The sequence below is a fragment of the Dromiciops gliroides genome, chromosome 2, assembly GCF_019393635.1.
Source record: "Dromiciops gliroides isolate mDroGli1 chromosome 2, mDroGli1.pri, whole genome shotgun sequence".
NCBI classification, from domain to species: Eukaryota; Metazoa; Chordata; class Mammalia; order Microbiotheria; family Microbiotheriidae; genus Dromiciops; species Dromiciops gliroides.
Window position 1 is genome coordinate 690,601,812 of NC_057862.1, and position 13,279 is coordinate 690,615,090.

Here is a 13,279-nt window from a genome sequence, read left to right on the forward strand (position 1 = left end):
GTCTCTGTCATCCAGGCTGGTGACCCTTGAAAGCCTCTCTCTACATTCAGTGGCCAAAGTGGTCCATTCAATAGAACAGCTATTTAGAGCTAGAAGGGGCCTCAGAAGCCATCTAGTTTAAACCTCATTTTACAGATGAGGAAACCTGAGGCCCAGGTGATTAAAGACAAAGGACACACAGATAATAAATGACAGAGCTGGAATTTGAACCCAGATCCTCTGACTTCAAATGACTTGTACCACATGCCCACTGAAGCTGCATTTAGAAGATAAAAGACATCTTGCTTTGGAGTCCTGAGAAGACAGGATTTATTAGGAGGAGCTACCTATTGTGTTGGCCTGATAATGAAGAATCTTCATGGAGAACTTGACTATCTTTCTTTCACTCTTTACTCTGGAATGAGGGATGTGGAAAAGGAAGAAAAGAAGAAAAAAAAGAAAAAAAAGGAAAGAAAGGAAAAAGGAGAAAAAGAAAGAAAGAGAAAAGGAAAGGAAGGAAGGAAGGAGGGAGGGAGGGATGAAGGAAAGAAAGAAGGAAGGAAAAGAGGAAGGAAGAGAAAAATACATAAAGATAAAGACTGAGATACAGTCAGAGATCCAAAGAGAGACAGAAAGACTGAGACCAAGACAGAGATAGAGAGATGAGGGAGTGAGGGGAGTTAAAGTGTGACATAGTGATAGAGAGGTGGTCTCAGATTCAGGATGACTTGAGTTCAAATCCTGACTCTGACCCATGCTGGCTGTATTATCCTGGGTATGTCATTTAACTCCTCAATGTAAAAACTGCTGAGTGAATCAGATTAAAATGTAATTGGGAAATGTTTAACAAAATAAATAAAATTGCAATATAGATAATGATAATTTGTGGTCTTCTAAGGCAATACATGATGTAAGGGATCCATTTTTACTTAAGTTTGACACAACTTAAACAACTCTCTTAGGCAATAAGATGCAGAGAAAATATCCTCCTGAATCCATCAATTCAATTCCCAGCATCAGTGAAAGCCAAACTCTGTCCCTGGATTGTCCAGTCCAGTTTTTTGTACATGCTGGAGAACCATTTAGTGAAGGAATGATGCATATTCATTTTGGAAGGAGGGGTTAGTTGCCCGTGTTTCCCATGGGCAGCAAGCACTGCTGGGTTTTGTGTTACCATCTGGGTCCCAGCTACAGATGTGAAGACACAGAATTAAAACCAATCCCAGCAAAACTCCAGCTTGTCTTGAAGGACCAGCCTTCTGCAGACTTTGCTGGCAAAGGCCAGAGGCCTTCCCTTCCTCCTCATTTTCCTTCTTCTCGTTAGTGCCCTGAGAGCCAGAGACCTTGTAGATGCATCCTAGGGATCAGGAGGGTGGAATTCATTCCAATCCATGCTGATCTTTGGGATAGCTGGAGGAATCCAGATGGCTGCAGTGGCTCCCTGTTACTTTGTAATTGAGCAGAGGGAAGATAAGCTCCAGCAGGTATTTCAGCCACCTGACTCTTCCCTCCCCTGTTCCCAGTTGCCTCTTGGCTTCTCTGACTTAGAGGGAATCTCAAAGAACTGCCCTGATTTAGATCTCATCAAGGCCATACATTTAGCATCTCTGTGAAGGGAGGTAATGAGGGGCAAGGACATCAATCCTCTGGCATGGCCCGGAAATTGGGCAGGAATGGGTGCTTGCCCTAGAAAGAGAGGAGGCAGGAGGGAGATGAGCAGAACCAGAACGTTGTACACAGTATCACAACATTATGTGTTGATTAACTGTGATAGACTTGATTCTTCTTGGCAATGTAATGGTACAAGATCGTTCCAAAGGACTCAGGATGGAAAAGGCTCTCCAAATCCAGAAAAATAGAACTGTGGAATATGGATGCAGATTGAACCATACCATTTCTTTTGTTTTGGGTGCTGCTGTTTCTTTTTTGAGGTTTTTCCTTTTTGCTCTGATTCTTCTTATAACATGACTAATGCAGAAATATGTTTAATGTTATTGTACATATATAACCTAGATCAGATTACTTGCTGTCTTGGAGAGGCGGGAAGGGAGGGGAGGGAGGGAAAAATTTGAAACTAGAAATCTTATAAAAACAAATGTTGAGAACTATCTCTACATATAACTGGAAAATAATAAAATAGTTTTATAATTTAAAAAAATAGAACTTATGAAGAAACATGGAAATGAGTGGAAAAAAAAGTACTTTTTAAGTTGTAAATGCTGGGCCCTCTTCTAGCTGCTAAAGATAAAACAACAACAACAACAAAATTGAGACAGTCTCTGCCTTTAAAGAATTTATGTTAGCTTATGCAGTGGAAGGGAATATGGGGGAGGTGCTGGGGAGTGAGTGAACCTTATCTCATCAGAACTGGCTCAAAGAGGGAATAACATACACATTCAATTGGGTATAGTAATATATTGTGATGTTTAAAATCTAAATGTGTGGTTGCCTTAAATTAGAAGCTTTAGCACCAGCCTTTGGGCATTAAGCATTTATTAAAACATACTAGGTATAGGGGGCAGCTAGGTAGCACAGTGGATAAAGCACCGGCCCTGGATTCAGGAGTACCTGAGTTCAAATCCGGCCTCAGATGCTTACTAGCTGTGTGACCTTGGGCAAGTCACTTAACCCCCATTGCCCCGCAAAAAACAAACAAACAAAAACATACTAGGTATTCACATGGAGTTCAGAAAGTTAAAAAAAAGGCCTGTCTAGCCTAGAGTTACAGCCTGGTCTGGTTCTTCCTCAAGTCCTCTGCCACAAGCCTGATTCATTCATGAACTGCCCCTCAAACTGAGTGTGGAAGCTTTTTATAGGTCCAGAGCAGAGGTGGTCCTTACATACTGCTTCAAGTTGATTGGTTGAGAGTGGTCTCCTGTTGATGTCGCAGTCCACAGACTCTGAGAACACACTCTACTCATAGTTGGCCACTTGTAGTCTCAATTTAATCAACATTAACTAGTTTCAACTTATGAGAACAACACCCTACTCAGGGCAGGTCAGGTGTGGTCTCAATTTAATCATCTTAAGTAGGTTATCAGTCTCTTGGTCTCACCCAATTCAATCAATTCCAAATCAATCTTCAGGTGGGGCTCCTGGGCATCTGCCAAACCCCATTATTTTATCACAATATCTTACCCTGAAGGAAAGTAGGAGGGGAATCTGGTGGGGAGGTGATAGAAAGGAGGGCCGATTGGGGCAGGGGGCAGTCAGAAGCAAGACACCTTTGAAGAGGTAAAGAGTTAAAGGTGATAGAGAATAGAGTTAATGACATGGGGAGGGAGTAGGATGGAGGGATATTCAGTTAGCAATAGTAACTGTGAAATGATGAGCAGGATGCTCTCAGAAAAAAATGGAAAGATTTACATGAGCTGATGCAAAGTGAGATGTGCTGTATAGAAAGTAACAGTAATATTGTAAGATGATCAATTGTGAATGACTTGGCTATTCTCAGCCATGCAATGATCCAAGACAGCACTGAAGGAATTATAAAAAATGCAATCCATCTCCAGAGAAAGAACTTATGGTGTCTGAATACAAATTGGAGCATATTTTTTTTTAGTTTCTTTTTCTTAAGTTTTTTTGTCTGTTTTCTTGTACAACCTGACTGATGTAGAAATTTTTGCATGATTACATATGTATAACTTATATTGAATTGCTTATGTTCTTTGGGGGTGGGTGGGAAGGGAAGGAGGAAGAGAGTTTGGAATGTAAAGTTTCACAAATGGAGGTTAAATTGTTTTTACATGTTATTGGAGAAAAATAAAATTCTAAATAAATGAAAAAAGCAAACAATTTTATATTAATACTAACTAACATTTACCCAGGCAGCTTGGGTGGTACAGTGGTACAGGAAAATGACTTCAGATCCTATTTCAGAAAATTCCTATCTGTGTGACCCTGGGCAAGTCACTTACTCTGTCTCAGTTTCCTCAACTGTAAATAAAATGGGGCTAATCATAACACCTATCTCCCAACGTTGTCATTAGAATAAAATAAGATAATATTTTCAAAGAACTTTGCAAATCTTAAAGCACTATGTAAACACTAGTTAATATAGAGAACTACTAATAAATAATGAACTTAATTCAAACACATAAGAACAAAAGCCAGTCCCCCATCAAGAAGTGGCCAAAGGAAATAAAAATCATTCTCAAAAGAACTGCCAAGGATCATCACACATGTGAAGTCATACAGCATTGGGCAGTGGATAGAGAGCTGGTCTTGAAGCCAGGATGATCTGGGGCCAGGTCTTACCTCAGCCACATCCTGGCTGTGTGACCTTCCTTTCATTGCTCATATCAGCTCTCTATACCTTTTGTTGGGTAGTCATTTTCAGTTGTGTCTGACTCTTCATGACCTCATTTGGAGTTTTCTTGGCAAAGATACTATCACGTCAGAGTGTTAGTTGATTTTATTAAATTGTTTGAGTTCTAGTGGATGGGGGGTGGGAATGGAGGAGGAAGAGTAGTTGGAACACAATTTTTAAAAAAAATTGATGTTAAAATTTGTTTTTACATATATTTTGGAAAATAAAATTCTATTCAATAAAAAGCAAACAAAGGTTACATGGGATGTCTCCTTGAGTAGGGAGGCAAAGAGGGGGATATTTGGCATGTGCTGCACAAACAAAAACATCATTTATACTTCTTAAAATTTCCTTTTGACATTTTGAACCGACACTCATTTGTTGCCTCTTTCTTAATCTTCTAACTCTGGGGAGCAGATATAAAACACTACGTCAGGGTTATTTCCCAGAAACTCCTACATCAGTGGCTGAAAGCTTTGTTGATTGAATCCCATAATCAGGTTTTATTTTTTAAATTGAGCATCCCCTCCTCAATATTCAGATTGTTGTTTGTAATTAATTTTTTTAGAGGACCAAAATGACACCCTGATGTCAAGGTCAAGATACAGTGTGTCTGACTGTGGCTGATCATACCAATATGAGCTTGGAATGCTCTACCACAAGTTGGGCACAAATAGTCCATATGAACATTTGGAGCAGAGACATTTCTACATTTGTGCTTTTCACTTTTTTTTTCTACTGCAGTTCTGTTTTGCTAATAAAGAACACCACCTTCTTTGATTCAGGCATGCCATACTCGGCGGTCCTGTACCAGTGACTCCTGGTGTCTCACAATGGATACTAAAGTTCTTCAGAGAGAGCTTGAGAGTGTCCTTCTATTACTTCTCTGACTACTATGTGAGTGCTTTCCTTGTGTGAATTCTCCATAAAATAGTCTTAGGAAAACTTATATTTGGCATTTGAACAACGTGGCCAGTCTACTGGAGTTGTGCTCTCTGCAGTAGAGTTTGAATGCTTGGCGGTTCAGCTTGAGAAAGGACCTCAGTGTCTGGTACCTTATCCTGCCAGGTGATCTTCAGAATCTTCCTAAGACAATTCAAATGGAAACTATTCTGTTTTCTGGCATGGAGCTGGTAGGCTGTCCTGGTTTCACAAGAACATAATGAGGTCAGCACAATGGTTCTGTATACCTTCATTTGGTAGGCAGTCTAATGCCCTCTCTCTCCCACACTTTCCTTTGGAGCTTCCCAAATAACAAGCTATTTATTTATTTGCCCATTTATTCATTCATTCATTCATTTGTTTGTTCGTTCGTTACATTCTTTCATTCATTCAATTTACTTATTTTATTTATTTACTTAATCTATTTATTTGTGTTATATATACATACACTTTTGTATTAGTGATCATATTCATGATAAAACTTTTACTAAATAATTAAAGCTAGCATTTATATAGTGCTTAAAGGTTTACAAAGCAATTTTGTATGTGCTACCTCATGTGATGCTCACAACCACCCTGTGAATTAGGTGCTTTTATGATACACATTTTGCAGATGAGACAACTGAGACAGAAAGGTCAGGTCATTTGCCCTAGGTCACACAGTTAGTGAGTGTCTGAGGCTGAGTTTGTGAACTCACATTTTCCTGAGTCCAAGTCTAGTACTCCATCCACTAAATACCATCTAGTTGCCTAGAAAGAAAAAATTTAAAATTATCTCATTAAATACTATTTAATGTAAATAATAAAAGACTTATTGTATTAAGTACTAATAAGTAATATTTGATTCTAGATTCAATAGGGTAGCTAGATTGCTCAGTGGATAGAGCAATGGGGTTGGAATCAGGAAGACCCATTTTTATGAGTACAAATCTGACTTTAGACTTTTACTAGCTGTATGATTCTGGGCAAGTCACTTAACCCTGTTTTGCCTTTGTTTCCTCATCTGTAAAATGACCTGGAGAAGGAAACGGCAAACCACTCTAGTATCTTTGCCAAGGAAACCCCACAGTCTGACACCATTGAAATGAATCATCATCAACAACAACAATGGATTCAATAGGTTTGCTTTGGAGTTTATAGAGTAAGAGAGTGACATGGGCAGATCTACCCTTTGCCACCTCTGTGGAGGAGGGATTGGAAAGAAATTTGGAGCCAAGGACACCAATTAAGAAGTGACTTCAATAAATTTCCACAACTAAACTCCTTGAGAAAACTGTCTGTGCCGCCATTTCTTTTCCTCCCCCTCTCTTCTTAATTTTATGTAGTCTGGCTTCCAACGTCATGATCCAACTGAAACATTTTTCTCTAAAATTCTCGATAATCTCTTAAATGATCTTCTTGAGCCCTCTACAGTCTTTGACAGTGCTGAATTACCTGTCCTCTTGGATACTCTTTCTTCTCTCGGGTTTCCTGACACTGCTCTTTCCTGGTTCCCCTGCTACCTATCTTCTTTGCTGAATTTTCATCTCAGCACTTGGCATTTTCTCTGGCTTCTCTTCCATTTCTGGAATGTTCTCTCTCTCTTTCCTCTCTGCCTCCTGGCCTCCTTGGTTCCCTTCAAATTCCTGCCAAAATCTCACCTTCTAGAAGTCTTTCCCGCTTCCCTGTAGTTTTAGTGCCTTCCCTTTCAGGATTATTTTCTATTTATCCCGTATATAGCTTGTCTATAATAGTTGCTTCATGCCATCTCCCCCATTAGACTCTGAATGCCCTTGAGGCCATTAGACTTGCTTTTCTTTGGATCCTCGGTGCTTGGTACATAGAAAACACTTTATAACAGCATATTTACTGATTTATTCATTGATTCATCTAGTCTGTCAAACTGATTGTTTTTGCTTTTCTCTGTATCCCGATGCCTAGCCCAGTGCCTGGCATACAGAAGGTGCTTACTAAATGCGTGTTGTTGCTTGACCAATCAGAACACAGACGACAAATACAGGGCAGCTCTGCCACTTTCTAGATACATGACCCTGCATAAGCCCCAAGGATTTAGAGCCAGAAAGGATCTAGGTCACCTCCGTTAATTCTTTTGTTTGATGAATGAAGGAGGAAAAGAAGTGATTTATTCAGGGTCATTCATCTAGCATGTGGTGAAACCAGAATTTGAACCCAGACCTCCTGGGTACTACAGCATCCTTTATGTTTTCCACTGCTGTTTGTGCCCTTTTGAGAATCCCTTAATTAAGGACATCATGATAGAGTTTTAAAGACTTTGGAATCCGAGCCAAGAGACCTGAATTCAGTTTTGTTTCTTTCACATCTTAGCTCGAGGTCCCAAGTGTCTGGTTAATCAGCCTTGGCTTTCTCATCTGTAGAACACTTGTATCAATGGTCAACACATGTTGACTGATTGACTGACACTGACAATGAGGGAGTGAGCAATGAGTCACACAAATAGAGAGGATTCAGCTGTGAAATATCCTCTTTGGGGAGAAACAAGAAGATTTGGCCACTAGTGAGAACGAGGAGCTGAGAATCGCCTGGGAGGTGCTAAGCTGGGTTAACCAGAAGGATGGTGCTGCCTTTACACGTATAGCATGGTGCTGTGGATAGGGTGCTGAACTTGGAGTCAAGAGTTTGGAATTCAGATACTACCTTAGACACTAGCCTGGGACTCTGGGTAAACCATTGGCCCTGATCCTCCATGGGACTCAATTTCCTCCCCTGTAAAATGGCCTTTAAGGTCCCTTTCAGCTCTGAAGCGATGTTCCAATGATCTTATGTTAAGTCTGAAAGATGAGTGGGCTTGGGTGGGGGGAAAGATATAATCAAATGAGATCTGTGATGAAGATTTCATTCTATCCATGCCTGCTCATCCTTTCTTACTCTGTCCCTATAAATAAGAAAAAGGGTGGAGGCAGGGCTCTTATATTTTAGCCACTGTCTCAGAACTTAGAGGCAGTTTGGGGTACCCCATGAGGTGAGGGGAGAGGGGGGATAGGTATGCTCTGTGTATGTGCTGGGAGGGGATTTGAGCAGCACAGTTCATATTCCTAACGTGTGCAGATGGTCAAGATGGCGGAGGTCAAGTTTTTTCCTGAGGGGCCTACCTTGGGGTAGAAAGGAGTGGGTGGAGTGGGATGGTGAGTTGATATTGGCGACATTGTGGATCCCCATTGGCTATCAGGGGAAAGGTGGGATGTGTCCTGTCTTCCCTCTCTCCAATTGGCAGCGTCATGATATTGCCCCTATCTTGGAGACCCTTGCTCTAAACAATATAAGCGCGCCCTTCTGCCTCCCAGGAGGCTTGCTTGCCTGGGTCTGTGTCTGACTGCTGTTCTCTGAATAAACCAAGCAGCTTCCACATGACAAAGCTGGCCTGTCTAATTATCTGCTGGTGGCTGGTAACTGTTCTTCCTCTTCCTTAAATATCCCAGCTACTGCTGCCTCTGCAAGACTCTGGGATGAAAGCACATTTGTGCGAGATGTATTTCACCTGGTTCCCAGGTCCCTGTGGGGCTTCCCTAATTATAGTGCTAATATCAACATGCTTTTCCCTCACCCACTCTACATCAACCACCAAATTATGGCTGGTGGCTGTAGCCATCAAGGCATACCCAGCAGCTTGCCTCCTCCCTGACACTGCTGAGTAACCCAATGAAAAAGTCACTGCAATTAAGCTTTCCTGGCATTAGCTTCTCTGGCTGCACAAATGTTGAGAGTTGCAGAAGGAACAGCCATTCCATGCAGGGAATTGCAATATTGGCAATGCTCCTCCACCCCCAGATCCACAGTGTCCCAAGCATCTTATACCAGAGTTAGTTTGTTTTGGGAGGAAAAAAGGTGGAGACAAAAATTATATTATTAGAGAATATTTTAAATACAACCATTAGTGGCTAACTTCCTGCCTATAAGGCAACTGGTGGCACAGTTGGTAGTGTGTTGGAAGCCAGGAAGACCTGAGTTCAAATCCATCCTCAGACATTATGAGCTCTGTGACCCAGGGCAAATCATTTAAGTGCAGTCTGCCTTAATTTGTTCATCTGCAAAATGGGGTAATGATACCACCTACCTCCCAGGGTTGTTGTCAGAAAATAATGAGATTGCATTTGTAAATCCTGAATAGCCATGTAAATGGTATCATCCCTTCTCCCCCCTCCCTCCCCCCTTCTCTTTCCCCATAGAAAGTCAGTTTAGGGGAATGTTCTTCAGGAATTTATGTACTACATAAGAGACTGAACTGGTCAAGCTCTGGATTCTTTTAATTCTATACATTAAAACTAAACATGTGTTTTTTTAACCTTTCTAATCTTCTCATATATTATCACCTCTCAGAAATTCTATGGTCTAGTCATAGTGGCCAGCTTGCTATGCCTCAAACATGACCTGACCCTCTCCTGTCTCTTCATTGATCATTTAATCAATAGATATTTAGTAAGTACCTACCATGGGCCAGGCACTGTGCTGGGGATACAAAGAAGCAAAAACCAGTCCCTGCCCTCAAGAAGCTTACAATCTAACAGGGTAAACAATATGAGAATATATAGAAAGCAAATTACATACAGGATAACACTAGAATTAAGAGTAGCTAAGGAAGGCTTCCTCTACAAGATGGGATTTTAGTTGGGGCTTTAAGGAAGCCAGAGGGTCAGTAATCACAACAGATCAGAGAGAGTGTTCCAAGCAAGGGGACAGCCAGACAAAATGGCCAGAGCTAAGAGAAGTAGTGTCTTAGCTGAAGAACGGTCAAGAGGCTGTTATTATTGGATCAAAGTAAAGTGTAAGAAGACTGGAAAGGAATAGGAGAGGGCTCAGTTATGAAGGACTTTGAATGCCAGGCAGAGCATTTTGTACTTGATCGTGGAGGTCGTAGGAAACCACTGGAATTTATTGAGTAGGGAGATGACACTAGTGGACTTGTGCATTAGAAAAATCACTGAATGGAGAATGAATGGAGTTGGAGGGGGGAGAGAGTTGAGGCAGGTAGATACCCTAGAAACTATTGCAATGGACCAGGTGAGAGGTGTGAGGGTCTACATCAGGGTGGGGGGGTTGTGCCAGAGGGCAGAAGGGAATGTTGCAGGGATGAAGGCCACAGGACTTGACAACAGCTTGGATATGACAGGGGTTGGGGTGGGGAGTGGGGGGTGAGTGGGAGTGAGAAGCTCAGGAAACTCGGGGCTTGGAGCCTGAGACACTGGGAGGGTGGCATTGTCTTGTACAGCAGTAGAGGAGAGTTTAGGAGGAAAGACAATGAATTCTGTTTCTGATGTTTCACAGAGTATTTCTCCAGAAAGTCAATTCCTTCCCATTTCTGTCTCTGGAGATTCCTGATTTTCTGTAAGACTCACTTTCTCCAGGAATCCTTTTCCTAATGCCCCAGCTGCTAGTGCCCTCCTTCCCATACTGTCTTACATTTATATATGTTACACATAGATATCCTTGCCCTTGTTAGAATGTAACTTCTTGAGCAGGAACCCCGTTTCACTATCATTTTTACAGGTGCTTGGCACATAGTAGGTGCCTAATAAATACTTGCGGATTGATTGTAATTTTGCCTAAGGTGAGATTTTCATTGGTCTGAGATAACTTGATTCCAATTGTGTAAGGAGAAGACCAAATCCACTTCTCCATTTCATTTTTGGCATCGTGATTTGGGGATATTCGATAGGTGTGTCCTCTCAGAGGAGATTTCAAAGCAGGAATTCTCAGCCCTTGTCCTCCTCTTCAAGGTGGTTTCTCTTTTCTAAAAGATTGTCTCGGGTGTGGTGTTGGTGGAGGACAGTAGGGTGACCATGTATGCTTACTTTTTCACTTAAATTTCTCATAGATTTCTAGAATCATGAGATCAGGGAGTTAGAAAGAAACTCATAGGTCTGACCATGTCACCCCCCTGCTCAATAAATTCCAATGACTCCCTATTACCCCTAAGAGAAAAAAATATCTAAAACCCTCTCACTTTTTGGCCTTGAAGGCTCTTTGTAATCTGACCCCTTCCCACCCTTACTCTCTTCTCCATACTCTATGGTGCCATCATATTTGCCTTTTTCTGTTTACCTCCTTACCTGTACACTGAGTGACTCTGTGAGTGTGATTCTCTCCCCTTGACCTCTACTTCTTGGAATCTGTTTTGTTTTGGAGTCTCAGCTTAAGTGTCTCCTTTTGAATGAGGCCTTATCTGGTCTCCAAGGCTGGGTTCTCTTTCAAAACCTAGAGCCATCCTTCCTTCCCAGTCTTTTTCTGTACTCAAGGTTACCTTGCATCTGATTGACTCATTGATGGAACACAGACTGAAGCAGGCTATTTTTCACTTTCTTTAATTTTTTTCTTTTATTCAAGTTTTCTTATACAAAATGACTAATACAACAATGTTTAACATAAAAAAGAAAGAAAACCCCAAATGAGGTCATATCTTTGGTAAGAAAATCCCCAATGAGGTCAAAGAGTTGGACACCACTGAAATGACTGAATGCAACAGTAACATCTATGACCATCTATGACCATCTATGATCTATCTGGTTTTTCTGTCTATCTGTCTGTCACTGATGTGTAACATGACTTTCCCAGGGTCACACAGCTATCTGTGGAAGAGAAAGACCTTTCTAGCTCTATCCTTTTTTATCCACCAGGCCACACTGAAACCTCCTAAAGCATTTATTTCTGAGAAAGTAGAGATACCGATAGAGGAAACTCTTCATCAGTCTCCATCTACACTGATGATGTCACAGGCCTGGTTTACAAAACCACCACCATGCCCATAGGTGTGTATGTATACATTTACATACACATATCCACAAAGACTAGAGACTAGCATCAGGTTCCTCACATTCTCCTGGTTGGTTTAACTGCCTAACATGGGACTGAGTGTTTATACACACACACACACACACACACACACACACACATAGTGGAGCTGTGTGGATGTTACCCCAGAGGGCAGAGAGGGGCAGCTAGTGGAGCTGCTCCCTCTGCCCTGTTGGAAAGGGGTGTGGCCAACCCCTTGGAAGCCTTTGCCAAGGTTTGGAATATGGTCTGTTTTTAGATCTTCCCTCTTTCATTTCTATTCTCCTTTTCTTCCCCTTTAGAGATGTAATCTGTCACACTGAGGCATAATAATTAATTTGCTCTTAAGCCTAGGGCCAATAGAATAACCCCACAATCTATTTAGTTCCTTGCTTCATTGTTTTTATATTATACAAAATATTATAATATAATCAATAACAAGAAATGTTTATATAGAGCTTACCATGTGGCAGACACTGTGCTATACACTGGGGCTACAGATACCACCAAAAAGAAAGATGTTCTCTGACCTCAAGGAGCTTACAATCTAATGGGGAAAGACAACCTATAAAGGGGAGTTGGAAAAGTAGGTAGAGGAGTTACCAAATGGCAGCTTAAGGTTAGCGGATTGAGCCAATCAGAACCTTCCCCAAAATGGAAGTTCTAGGAAGAACTCGCTGATGAAGGATGAATCCCAGAAGCAAAATATTAGCCAAAAAGAGGCAAAGATGTGGAGGATAGAGAGGCCAATATTTATTAAGCAGCTGGGGAATAGAGCACAGTGGTCTGGGCAGAAGAAACAAGGTAAGATCCACATTTGTCTGCTTCCCCACAACACCCAGACAAGATACACTGAAGAAGAGAAGTCCCTACTAGATGAATAAAAGTGGTGCTCAGAACTGAGCCACACAAAATAATCAGAAAACAAATAAGCTCCTCAGTACAAAGTATCTTAATTATTCTTGGGAGAAACTCTTATTTCCACTTGCACGTGGGTCTGAAGCTGCTTTTAATTTTCAGAAGATATCCATACTTTACAAGTGCCTGGGTTCCTTTGTTTCTCTGGAGCTCAGGTTTTGTGCTTTCTGACTTGAGCCTAAACAGGTGTCCTGGCAGCTGTAGGTCTCAGTGGGCCTGAGGCTGGTCAGATTTCCTGTGGGAAGTCTCTGAGTGTAGGCACTCTGTGATTAAAAGGGAAACAGTTAACTGGGGGGCGGGCAGGGAGAGGTGTTTGTTTTGTTTTGTAGTAAGTTTCTCTGAGAAAGT